This window comes from Cygnus atratus, chromosome 2, assembly GCF_013377495.2.
Source record: "Cygnus atratus isolate AKBS03 ecotype Queensland, Australia chromosome 2, CAtr_DNAZoo_HiC_assembly, whole genome shotgun sequence".
NCBI lineage: Eukaryota > Metazoa > Chordata > Aves > Anseriformes > Anatidae > Cygnus > Cygnus atratus.
The window spans coordinates 143943520-143956384 of record NC_066363.1 but is presented as its reverse complement, the minus strand read 5'-3'; the positions used below and the strand labels follow the sequence as shown (position 1 = coordinate 143956384).

Here is a 12865-nt window from a genome sequence, read left to right as displayed (position 1 = left end):
AAACTGCGTTTTCTCCAGTTTCCTGTTGTGTTCCTAATTTGTTAACAAAACCTGTCACCCTTAAATTACTGTAAGAACTGATTAGTGCCATATGATAGTGGCATATGATGCCACTTGCCGAGGCGATCGGCTCCGGGGCAGACGCGTTCTGCAGCGGAGCGGGGGATCGGGACAGGCAGGGCTTTTTTTCCGACATCGACGCCGCTCGAGGGAGCCGCCAGGACCCGGCAGCCCTCGCAAGGGAGGCTGACGAGGTGTAGGCGGAGCCAGCAGCGTCCCCTCCCCGGCCGTTCAAAAGGAGCCCCTAGGGAGCGCGAGCGACCAGGAGCGCGGCGAACAGGGCGGGCAAACAGGGCGTGGCGCGTCAGAAGGGTGGGGTGCGGCAGTTTGTGCAGGGAGGGCGGAGAGTGCAGAGTTTCCCCCCCGCCCATAAGAACAACACCTTTAACGGCTGTCGACTGCTAACTAGGCTGCAATGGTCTACACCAGGCAGACTGCTCTCTCTAGAAAGTCTGTATCCACCCAGACTGACCGCCTGCTCAACAATGCGGCAGTTCAGGTCTCTGGGTGCAGGGAGTGTCTGAGCCTGTTGCTGCCATCTGAGGGAGGCAGAGGCTCCGTGTGCGTGAGGTGCGAGCAGGTGGATGAGCTGGTCCGCCTGGTGGCAGAACTCAAAGAGGAGGTGGATAGGTTGAGGGCTATCAGGGAGTGTGAGCAGGAGACAGACTGGTGGAGCGACTCCCTGCAGGGCTTGAAGGAGAGGTACCGGGGCGAGACACCCCAAATGGGGGTGGACCCCCTGCCCTGTCGCTGTAGGGCAGAGGGAGGCGACCTAGGAGTTGAGGAGGAATGGAGACAGGTCCCTGCTCGACCTCGCAGGCAACGCACCCCCCCCACCGGCCCCTCCTTCCCAGGTGCCCTTACATAACAGATTTGAGGCCCTGGAGCTTAAGAGGCCGGTGGGTGAGGACGAGGTAGAAAGTCTACCCAGGAGGATGCCTAGGGCGAGGAAGCCGACTCCACGCCTCAAGACTGCCTCCACCAAGAAAGACAGAAGGGTGATTGTTGTAGGTGACTCCCTTCTCAGGGGAACAGAGGGCCCTATTTGTCGACCTGACCCTACCCGTAGGGAAGTCTGCTGCCTCCCTGGGGCCAGGGTCAGGGATGTTGCCAGAAAGCTTCCCAACCTGGTTCGCCCCTCTGACTACTACCCTCTTTTGATAGTCCAGGCTGGCAGTGATAATACTGAAGAGAGAAGCCTGAAGGCTATCAAACGGGACTTTAGGGGACTGGGACGGTTAGTGGATGGAGCGGGAGTACAGGTGGTGTTTTCGTCCATCCCTGCAGTGGCAGGGAGGGGTACCGAGAGGACACGGAAAGCCCACCTGATTAACACGTGGCTCAGAGGCTGGTGCCAACACAGATATTTTGTTTTTTTTGACCATGGGGCGCTTTACTCGGCACCCGGCCTGGTGACCGCAGACGGGTCCCTATCTCCAAGGGGAAAACGGATCCTAGCCCAGGAGCTGGCAGGGCTCGTTGAGAGGGCTTTAAACTAGGAAAGGAGAGGGACAGGGCTGAAATAAGGCTTGTTGGAGCTGGGCCAGGGGGAACAATGGCAAGGCCGGGGGAGAAGGCAATGGCCCAACTGAAGTGCATCTACACTAATGCACGCAGCATGGGTAACAAACAAGAGGAGCTGGAAGCCATCGTGCAGCAGGAAGGCTATGACTTGGTTGCCATCACGGAAACGTGGTGGGACCACTCTCATGACTGGAGTGCTGCAATGCCTGGCTATAGGCTCTTCAGAAGGGGCAGGCAGCACAAAAGGGGTGGTGGTGTGGCTCTCTATATTAGAGAGTGTTTTGATGTTGAGGAACTTGAGGCTGGGAATGATAAGGTTGAGTATCTTTGGGTTAGGATCAGAGGGAAGGCCAACAAGGAAGCATCCTGGTGGGGGTCTGTTATAGACCACCGAACCAGGATGAGGAGACAGATGAGGAGTTCTACAGGCAGCTGGCAGAAGCCGCGAAATCGTCAGCGCTTGTTCTCGTGGGGGACTTCAACTTCCCAGACATATCCTGGAAGCACAACACAGCCCAGAGAAAGCAGTCTAAGAGGTTTCTGGAGAGGGTGGAAGATAGCTTCCTGATGCAGCTGGTTAGAGAGCCTACCAGGGGAGGTGCCCCGCTAGACCTTCTGTTCACAAACAGTGACAGACTGGTGGGAGATGTGGTGGTCGAGAGCTGTCTTGGGCAGAGTGACCACGAAATGGTTCAGTTCTCTATTCTTGGCGAAGTCAGGAAGGGGACCAGTAAAACCGCTGTATTGGACTTCCGGAGGGCTGACTTTGAGCTGTTCAGGACACTGGTTGGCAGAGTCCCTTGGGAGGAGGTTCTGAAGGGCAAAGGAGTCCAGGAAGGCTGGGCACTCTTCAAGAAGGAAATCTTAATGGCTCAGGAGCGGTCTGTTCCCACATGCCGAAAGACGAGCCGGCGCAGAAGACCCGCCTGGCTGAACAGAGAGTTGTGGCTCGAGCTTAGGAGAAAAAAGAGGGTTTATAATCTTTGGAAAAGAGGGCGGGCTACTCAAGAGGACTATAAGGATGTTGCGAGGCTGTGCAGGGATAAAATTAGAAAGGCCAAAGCTCACCTGGAGCTCAATCTGGCTACTGCTGTTAAAGATAACAAAAATTTTTTTTACAAATACATCAACACAAAAAGGAGGACTAAGGAGAATCTCCATCCTTTACTGGATGCGGGGGAAACTAGTTACAAAAGATGAGGAAAAGGCTGAGGTGCTTAATGCCTTCTTTGCCTCAGTCTTTAGCGGCAAGACCAGTTGTTCTCTGGATACCCGGTACCCTGAGCTGGTGGAAGGGGATGGGGAGCAGGATGTGGCCCTCACTATCCACTAGGAAATGGTTGGCTACCTGCTACAGCACTTGGATGTACGCAAGTCGATGGGGCCGGATGGGATCCACCCGAGGGTACTGAGCGAACTGGCGGAGGAGCTGGCCAAGCCGCTTTCCATCATTTATTGGCAGTCCTGGCTATCAGGAGAGGTCCCAGTCGACTGGCGGCTAGCAAATGTGATGCCCATCTACAAGAAGGGCCGGAGGGTAGACCCGGGGAACTATAGGCCTGTTAGTTTGACATCAGTGCCAGGGAAGCTCATGGAGCAGATTATCTTGAATGTCGTCACGCGGCACTTGAAGGGCAACCAGGCGATCAGGCCCAGTCAGCATGGGTTTATGAAATGTAGGTCCTGTTTGACGAACCTGATCTCCTTCTATGACCAAGTGACGCGCCTGGTGGATGAGGGGAAGGCTGTGGATGTGATCTACCTTGACTTCAGTAAGGCTTTTGACACCGTTTCCCACAACATTCTCCTCAAGAAACTGGCTGCTTGTGGCTTGGACTGGCGTACGTTTCGTTGGGTTAAAAACTGGCTGGATGGCCGGGCCCAAAGAGGTGTGGTGAATGGAGTCAAATCCAGTTGGAGGCCGGTTACTAGTGGAGTCCCCCAGGGCTCAGTGCTGGGGCCGGTCCTCTTCAATATCTTTATCGATGACCTGGACGAGGGGATCGAGTGCACCCTCAGTAAGTTTGCAGATGACACCAAGTTAGGTGCGTGTGTCAATCTGCTCGAGGGAAGGAAGGCTCTGCAGGAAGATCTGAATAGGCTGGACCGATGGGCTGAGGTCAACTGTATGAAGTTCAACAAGGCCAAGTGCCGGGTCCTGCACCTGGGGCGCAACAACCCCAAGCAGCGCTACAGGCTGGGAGATGAGTGGTTGGAAAGCTGCCTGGCCGAGAAGGACCTGGGAGTACTGGTTGATAGGCAGCTGAATATGAGCCAGCAGTGTGCTCAGGTGGCCAAGAAGGCCAACAGCATCCTGGCTTGTATAAGAAGCAGTGTGGCCAGCAGGTCTAGGGAGGTGATTGTCCCCCTGTACTTGGCTCTGGTGAGGCCGCACCACGAGTACAGTGTTCAGTTTTGGGCCCCTCGCTACAAGAAGGACATGGAGGTGCTCGAGCGAGTCCAGAGAAGGGCAACGAAGCTGGTGAGGGGTCTGGAGAACAAGTCTTACGAGGAGCAGCTGAGGGAACTGGGGTTGTTTAGCCTGGAGAAGAGGAGGCTCAGGGGAGACCTCATCGCTCTCTACAGTTACCTTAAAGGAGGCTGTAGCGAGGTGGGGGTTGGTCTATTTTCCCACGTGCCTGCTGGCAGGACGAGGGGGAATGGGCTAAAGTTGTGCCAGGGGAGGTTTAGGTTGGATATTAGGAAGAATTTCTTTACTGAAAGGGTTGTTAGGCATTGGAATGGACTGCCCAGGGAAGTGGTTGAATCGCCATCCCTGGAGGTCTTTAAGAGACATTTAGATGTAGTCCTTAGTGATATGGTTTAGTGGAGGTCTTGTTAGTGTTAGGTCAGAGGTTGGACTAGATGATCTTGGAGGTCTCTTCCAACCTAGACGATTCTGTGATTCTGTGATATTTGATGTTTGTGCTTATGATTGTTAAATGAGACAAAAATGGTATCAAGTAACATTTTTTTTCATATATTTCGGAGTTCCACAATGTCATTACAGAATCTGCTTGAAAAATTAATAATTTCTGAGAATTATTCATTTTTATGACATTTTTCCTCTTAGGGTAATATCATTTATATTTAATATTAAGAAAGTATATTGTAATTTTTATTAGGGTGTATATTTGAGTTGTTTTCCTCTCAAAATAAATATTTTCCTTTGAATATGGAACATGCTTTTCTGATGATAAAAATGTTATCAGGAATAATTCATTCAATTAATTCTAAGGTAGTATTTATTAAAAAAAAATCTACTGAATACATAAATTCTATGTAAAGCATGTGATAGTATATTTTTCTGAAACAACTCTTAGTGTCTCATAACACTCAGAAGGTAAAAGCTGAACTTGAAAGAAGACTAAAAAACGCTTATTGAATCATGGATGTGTGACTTGCCATATGTAAATATAATAGTTTTCACTGTATTTCATTCTTTAGATTATGGAGTCTTTGAACAGTAGGGTCTTTCTTAAGCCTTTAGCTTAATTAATTAGCAAATGCTTCATATTTTATATATGACTATGTTGAACATGGAAGGGTATGATGATACCAGAAATTTGTGGTGGTAGAAAAGAGAGTGAATAATCACTGTCCTGAAAATGGCACTCTGTTCAGCAAACCTAAATGATTCTGTTTCTTAGTCTAATTCTTGGGATGAGAAATTGCAGAGTTCCCATAGCTCACAGGCAGGGGGGCTATATTTGGGTGGATAGGCTGTAAATAGAAGATGTGGCTTCTTATGTTGATAGGCACTAGATGCTAACCATCTAAAACAAACAGTATTAACACACGCCCTATGAATACTGTGCTCTGCTGTGAAATGAACGTACGTATTGTGATGAATTTCTTCCTCAAGATGCTGCACTAGCATACATTCATTAAGTAAATGAGTTTTTTTTTTCTCTAGAGCACATCACTAAATGGCAATTGTCCATTGAATAGATATCCTCTAAAGGCAGGATTGAGTACATTTATTCTAGTAAATTTAATCAATTCATGGTTGAACTCATTTTAATTTTATTGCTGAATTTCTTCTCTAATGAAATGTTTTTAAATAGGATCCAGAGTCGTTGCACCTCCAGGGAAAAAAGGGCATTTGCTCAATAGGCTGTTGGTTTCATAAACTACGAGGATAGCTTTATATTAACCATGCCACTAATAAATACATTAGTAACTGTTCCTGCTCATTTGTTATATTGCTGTATCAGTTTTTGGGGAGTTGGGTTATTTCTAGATAGTTAAAAGCATTTCTTTTTGATAATTACATCATGTAGCAACAATTGTGCAAACAAAACATGACAACTCACGAATGCAAGTGCTTTCAAGGAGAAAGGTATAGGAAAAAAATTAGATTTTTCAGACCCAGTTCTTCCTCAGAGTTGAAGACTGCATTGATTGTGATTGTATTCTTTGAAGGAGTGTAAGCTAGTTTTTTCATTAGGTGTTTGGATATTACAGATAAGCATCACAAAAAACTTATCCACTAAGTCACACTTCATTGTCTATAGGAACATTTAGAGGATACTGAGAATAATGGTTTAAAAATGAACAAACAAAACAGCTGTCTCCATCTGTAAAGACTAGCCTGAGGGGTGTATCATTATGACAGGTTGTATAATTCATTCAAATCTGAATGATTGATACACATGAAGGATTTTATTGGTCATTTCCTTAGTTTTGCTTTTTACATGTATCTGTGTGGACAAGGGATGCACAGTCAGTGTATTGCACATTGCTCTGTGTGTGTATACATATATACACATGCAATCACACATTTATTTATGTAGAATACCAAAGCATTTCTGAAATATTAATTTTAGAGGTCTCTGAATATAAAATTTTGAGGGTAATATTATCTATTGCTGTTCATGCTTTGCAAAGATTAATAATAAAGAAAAATATTTTCAAATTCTCTCATACAAGACCATAAAAGAGTTATAGCTGGAAGGGACATCAGCATATGATTTAGTCCAAACTTTTATTCCAGTAGTAGAATTGCTTTCAGTTTTCAAGACAGCAACTCCACTGTTTTAAAATATGTTACACAACCATAAAACTAAGAGTAAAGCTTATGATCTTTCTCCAGCCATCAGTCTCTTCAAAAAATGAAGTACTCTGTAGACTATTAGGAAGATTCTTTAACAGTCCTTCAGGGGAATTGTGACCAATTTCTGGACAGCTGTATTGACAAAATATATATATATTATTTCTTTTCAAAAGAAGTGGCAGTGATGAAGGCCTCAACTTTTGAACTTCTGCTATATTTTTCCTTCGTCTTGTGGGTAAAATGCTCTTACCTTTTGTGGTGGTTTTCCCGTGCTAGGCAGCTGAACACCACAACCGCTCTCTCACTCCCCCTCCTTAGATGAGGAGGGGAAGAAGTAAAGGAAAGAAAAACTCACGGGTTGAGATAAGGATGATTTAATTAAAGGGAAGAAAAGAAAAAAATAATAATTATTAAGGAAAGATTATTATTAATTAAACAATTTAACTAAACAATTTAACTAAACAATTAACAATTTAACTAAAGGGGAAAAAAGGAAAGGGGGAAAGGGAGGGGGAAAGGGAAAACTAAACAAAACAAGTAAAGGCTATGTGGAAGTGCAGAGGAAAGAAATTACTCTCTACTTCCCACAAATGAGCGATGCTTGACCACATCCTTGAAGCAGGGCCTCAACGCACGTAGCCGGTGTTTGGGAGGAGGACAGAAGTTTTCACGATGAGAGCCCACCCCTCCCCTCTTCCTCCTTTTTCCACCTTTTATTGCTGAGTGTGGCATCATATGGTATGGAATATCCCTTTGGTTGGTTTAGGTCAGCTGCCCTGGTGATGTTTCTTTTCTCACATCTTTGCCCAGCCCTAGGGGGGTTAGAGAGAGTCCTGATGCTGTGCCAGCAGTGCTCAGCAGCAGACAACACTGGTGTGATACCATTGCTGCTTAACTACAAGTGCAGAGCACAGCACTGTATGGGCTGCTGCAGGGAAAGTTAACATCCCAGCCCGACCCAGTACACCTTTTTGTTTGTTTATTTTTATCCACACAGAACAGAGAAAACCTATTTTTATTACTCTATAATTATTTATTCTTAAATAGTACATCTGCAGATGCAGTTTGGTTTATATGCTCTAAATACATGGCACAATACCTAGGAAAACAAACAGGCAAATAAATAACAAATGTTATTTTCTAATAAGAATATGAATAGGTCTTCAGAAAATAGTTGCACTAGAAAATAGATGTTTTTGAGCTTTGTTTAGAAAAATGTTACTTGTTGTACATTTATACCATTCCTATCTAACATCCATGCCTGATTTACTCGGTATGTATCTATCAGTACTCCCTTGAATTTAACTGTAACTCTTCCCAGTGCTTAAGTGGCAAATTTTGTCTCATCGTGTACTTTCTGTTTGAATATTATAATAGAAATTTGCTTTTAAACTGTGAATATTTGTGAGAAAACCTATATTAACAATATACAAAGTATTATATTAATCCCATTAAATATGACAGGAAAAATTATAGTAAAAGTTTAGATACTTAATTAAGAGTATAACGTCCTTTTTCTTTTCTTCATCATAACATGAAATTGATTACTTAATAATTCTTATTAGGTATTTGGATTAGGAATAAATATTGTCATCCCACTTGATCTTTATTTGCTTAAGAAAATGAATAAATAGAGAACATCAAGTAAAAACATTCAAATTAGATGGAAGACATTCAATGATTATACTGAAAACACCTAGATGTTCTAATGAATTAGCAAATCTGACTTGTGCAGTGTCATGAGGAATCTATCAGGGACATCTGGCAAAGGTGTTATATTATTTTGTAAAGGCATCTCTAAGCTAAAAAAAATAATCTTATTAAAATTGCAACTATTAAAAATATATATTCAACTGCAAATATTCAGTGTGGTAGAATCTACAATTGGAAAGAGGTGGCATGTCCTGATCTGTTTCAGATTTAAATAAGGAGATAAAGATATAACAGCTTTCATTATGAATAATCTAGATTTTATTATGCTATTTTCTTGTGTAATATAACTCAAGTCCAAAGTTTCTTTCAGGAAGCTGTTAGTAAGCGTTGGACATCTATATTGTTATTTTATTTTTACTCCTTGCATCCATCCCATTTTAAGACACATTACATCTACTGTAGATAGGGAAGCCAGATGCTGAAATTTCTTGATCTATGAAACAAAGTATATGATTCAAATTGTAATTCACTGTTTCATTTTTTTTAGCTATCTTTATATTTCTGTTCTATAATCAAATTACAATCAAATTACATATTAGAATCATAGAATATCCAGAGTTGGAAGGGACCCATAAGGATCATCAAGTCCAACTCCTGGCACCGCACAGGTCTGCCCAAAAGCTTAGACCATGTGACTAAGTGCACAGTCCAATCTCTTCTTAAATTCAGACAGGCTTGGTGCAGTGACTACTTCACGGGGGAGCCTGTTCCAGTGTGCAACCACCCTCTCGGTGAAGAACCTCTTCCTGATGTCTAGCCTAAACTTCCTGTGCCTCAGCTTGACACCATTCCCACAGGTCCTGTCACTGGTGATAACGGAGAATAGGTCACCTGCCTCCCCAGTCCCCCTCGCGAGGAAGTTGTCGACTGCGATGAGGTCCCCCCTCAGCCTCCTCTTCTCCAGGCTGAACAGGCCAAGTGACCTCAGCCACTCCTCATATGTCTTCCCCTCTAGGCCCTTCACCATCTTTGTCGCCCTCCTCTGGACACTCTCCCAACAGTTTAATGTCCTTTTTGTACTGTGGTGCCCAGAACTGCACACAGTACTCGAGGTGAGGCCGCACCAGCGCAGAGTAGAGCGGGAAAATCGCTTCCCTCGACCGACTAGCAATTCCGTGCTTGATGCATCCCAGGATACGGTTGGCCCTCCTGGCTGCCAGGGCACACTGCTGGCTCATATTCAACTTGCTGTCAACCACAACCCCCAGATCCCTCTCTGCGGGAGTCTCGTCGCCTAGTCTGTATGTATAGCCAGGGTTGCCCCGTCCCAGGTGCAGGACCCGGCACTTGCTTTTGTTAAACTTCATGTGGTTGGTGATCTCCCAGCTCTCCAATCTGTCCAGATCTCTCTCTCTGCAAGGCCTTTCCACCCTCCTCTGAGTCCACAACTCCTCCAAGTTTGGTGTAGTTGGCAAATTTGCTCAAAACACCTTCTAGTCCTACATCCAAATCATTTATATAGACATTGAAGAGGACTGGCCCGAAAACGGAGCCTTGAGGGACCCCACTAGTGACCAGCCACCAGCCAGATGTGGCCCCATTTACCACAACCCTTTGAGCCCTGCCCGTCAGCCAATTGCTCACCCATCGTATGATGTTTTTGTTTAGCTGTATGCTGGACATTTTGTCCAGTAGGATCCTATGGGAAACCGTGTCAAAAGCTTTGCTGAAGTCCAAAAAGATCACATCAGCTGGTTTCCCTTGATCGACTAGATGGGTGATCTTATCATAAAAAGTAATCAAATTTGTTAGGCAGGACCTACCCCTCATGAATCCATGTTGGCTGGGACCAGTGATTGCCTTGTCCCCCAGGTGTGCTTCAATAACTTCAAGGATCAGCCAGCTGATCAGCCAGCTCTTTAAGCACCCTGGGATGAATCCCATCCGGACCCATGGACTTGTATGGATCCAGGTGGAGCAGCAAATCCCGCACACGTTCAGGGTCGGTTGGGAGTTTGTCATTCCCACCGTCATGGTCCTCCAGCTCAGGGTACCCTGGGTCCCGAAGCCCATCATCAGTGTTGAAGACAGAGGCGAAGAATGCAGTAAACATCTCTGCTTTGCCTATGTCATTGTCTGTGAGGAGACCTTCCCCGTCAAGTAGCGGACCTATGTTTTTTTTGGTTCTCCTTTTTCTGCTCACATATCTAAAAAAAACTTTTTTATTGTCTCCCACAGACATGGCCAGTTTCAACTCTAGTTGGGCTTTGGCCACACGAATTTTCTCCCTACAAACACGAACAGCATCCCTGTATTCCTTCCTCGTTGCCTGACCCTCCTTCCAGCAGCCGTATACTTTCTTTTTTCACCTAAGCTCCAGTAGAAGTTCCCTGGTCAGCCAGGCCAGCCTTCTGCCCCGCCTGCCTGACTTCCGATATTTTGGAATTGCCTGATCTTGTGCTTTTAGGAGGCAGTGCTTAAAGATTGACCAGCACTGATGGATGCCAATGCCTTCAAAAGCAGTTTCCCAGGGGACCTTGCTGACTAGTTCCCTGAGCAGCCTGAAGTCTGCTTTCCCCATATCCAGGGCTGAAGTTTTGGTGACAGTTTTCCTTCTGTCACCATAAATTCTAAACTCAACCACTTCATGGTCACTATGACGGAGACGGCCGCCAATTGCCATGTCTCCCACAAGACCCTCTCTGTTCTCCAGCAACAGATCTAGGAGGGCACCTTTCCTAGTTGGCTCCCTTAGCACCTGCACCAAGAAGTTATCATCTAGGTGCTTTATGAACCTCCTGGACTTGCTCATGTCAGCCGTGTGGTGATCCCAGTTGATGTCTGGCAAGTTGAAATCCCCCAATAGGATAAGGGGAGTTGATCTTGAGGCATCTCTTAGTTCTGCAAAGAATAATTCATCGGCATTGTTGTCCTGGCCAGGTGGTCTGTAATAGACTCCCACAACGACATCCCCTTTATTTGTTCGTCCCTTAATCCTTACCCAGAGGCTCTCAACTTTGCCATCGCCAACTTGAAGTTCCACACAGTCCAACCCATGCTTCACATACATTGCCACTCCGCCACCTCGCCTACCCTGCCTATCCCTCTTGAAGAGCCTGTAACCACCTATTGCAACACACCAGCCACAGGACTCATCCCACCAGGTTTCACTTATGCCGATGATGTCGTGGCTGTGGGACTGGGCCAAGACTTCCAGCTCATCCATTTTATTCCTCATACTGCGTGCGTTTGTGTAGAAGCACTTCAAATGCGCCTCCCTACACGCAGCACCTTGTGTAGCCGACCGAAGGGCCTCACTAGCACACAGTCCCTCTGATTCTAGCACACCATCCCTTAGCTCATCACCAGCGTGCCTGGTTTTATCCCCTTCCCCCTTCGACTCTGGTTTAAAGCCCTATCTACCAGCCCTGCCAACTCCTGAGCAAAAATCCTCACCCCTCTCTGAGAGAGGCGCATCCCATCTGGTGCCAGCAGGCCAGGTGTCGTGTAGACCTTCCCGTGATCGAAAAACCCGAAATTCTGCTGGTTGCACCAGTCCCGAAGCCACGTGTTAATGTGATGAGTCTGTTTGTCAGCATCGATCCCCCCTATCGGAAGGATAGAGGCAAACACAACCTGTGCCCCTGATCCTTCAAGTAGTCGCCCCAAAGCCCTAAAGTCCCTTTTGATCACTCTCGGACTTCTCATTGCTACCTCGTCATTACCAGCCTGAAAGACCAGTGGCGGGTAGTAGTCGGTGGGCCATACCAGGTGCTTGACTTTCTTAGCGAAGTCTCTCACCTGAGCCTCAGGGAGGCAACAGACTTCCCTGTGGGTTGGGTCCAGTCGGCATATTGGGCCCTGTATCCCTTTCAAAAGGGAGTCCCCCATGACAATAACCCTTCTTTCTTTTTTGACAGTTGATGTAGCAATGCAGGGGATAGGTTGCCTTGCCTTAGGCATCCTCTCCAACTGGGACAGGCTTTAGTCTACTTCGTTGTTCTGACTGTCGTGTTCTAGACCCTCATACCTGTTATATAAGGGTAGATGGGAAGGTGAGGTGGGCAGGGACAGGGCTCGCCTACCACCCTGAAAAGGAACGTGCCTCCATTCCCCCCCTTGGCTTAGGTCTCCTCCTACTGCCTGGTGGGATGAGGGAACTTTTGTCTTCTGCATAGCAGGAGAAATTTGTGCTATGGCAGGCTCGTGAGTTTGTCTCAGAGAGGGTAGAGTACACCTCCACCAATCAATTTCCCTCTCTGACTCCCTGATGCTCTGGAGCCTGCTCACCTCCTCCCGAAGCTCCTCTACCTGGCTGAGCAGCTCTTCAATATTCTTCAGTATTACTAATCAATTATAAATTTATGCTTTCTCTTCCATCACTGTGGAAAACAAATAGATTTCATCTATTTGTATTTACAGTAAGTTCATCTTACTGAAAAAAGTCTTTTTTTTTTTTTCTTTCAGAAACTTCTATTCTTCTTATGTATATTTTCTCTCTCTTTTTTTTTTTTTTTTTAGAAAATTGTGATAAAGCATTGCATGTTAGTTTTCATGTTGTGGTTGGTGACT

The 12865-nt window shown here is 45.9% G+C and overlaps 1 protein-coding gene across 3 annotated transcripts in view; it reads left to right on the top strand.

Annotated features, from left to right (window-relative positions):
- Window positions 1-12865, top strand: part of CSMD3 (CUB and Sushi multiple domains 3) — a 710218-nt gene that overhangs the window by 414461 nt on the left and 282892 nt on the right. The window lies entirely within an intron of this gene.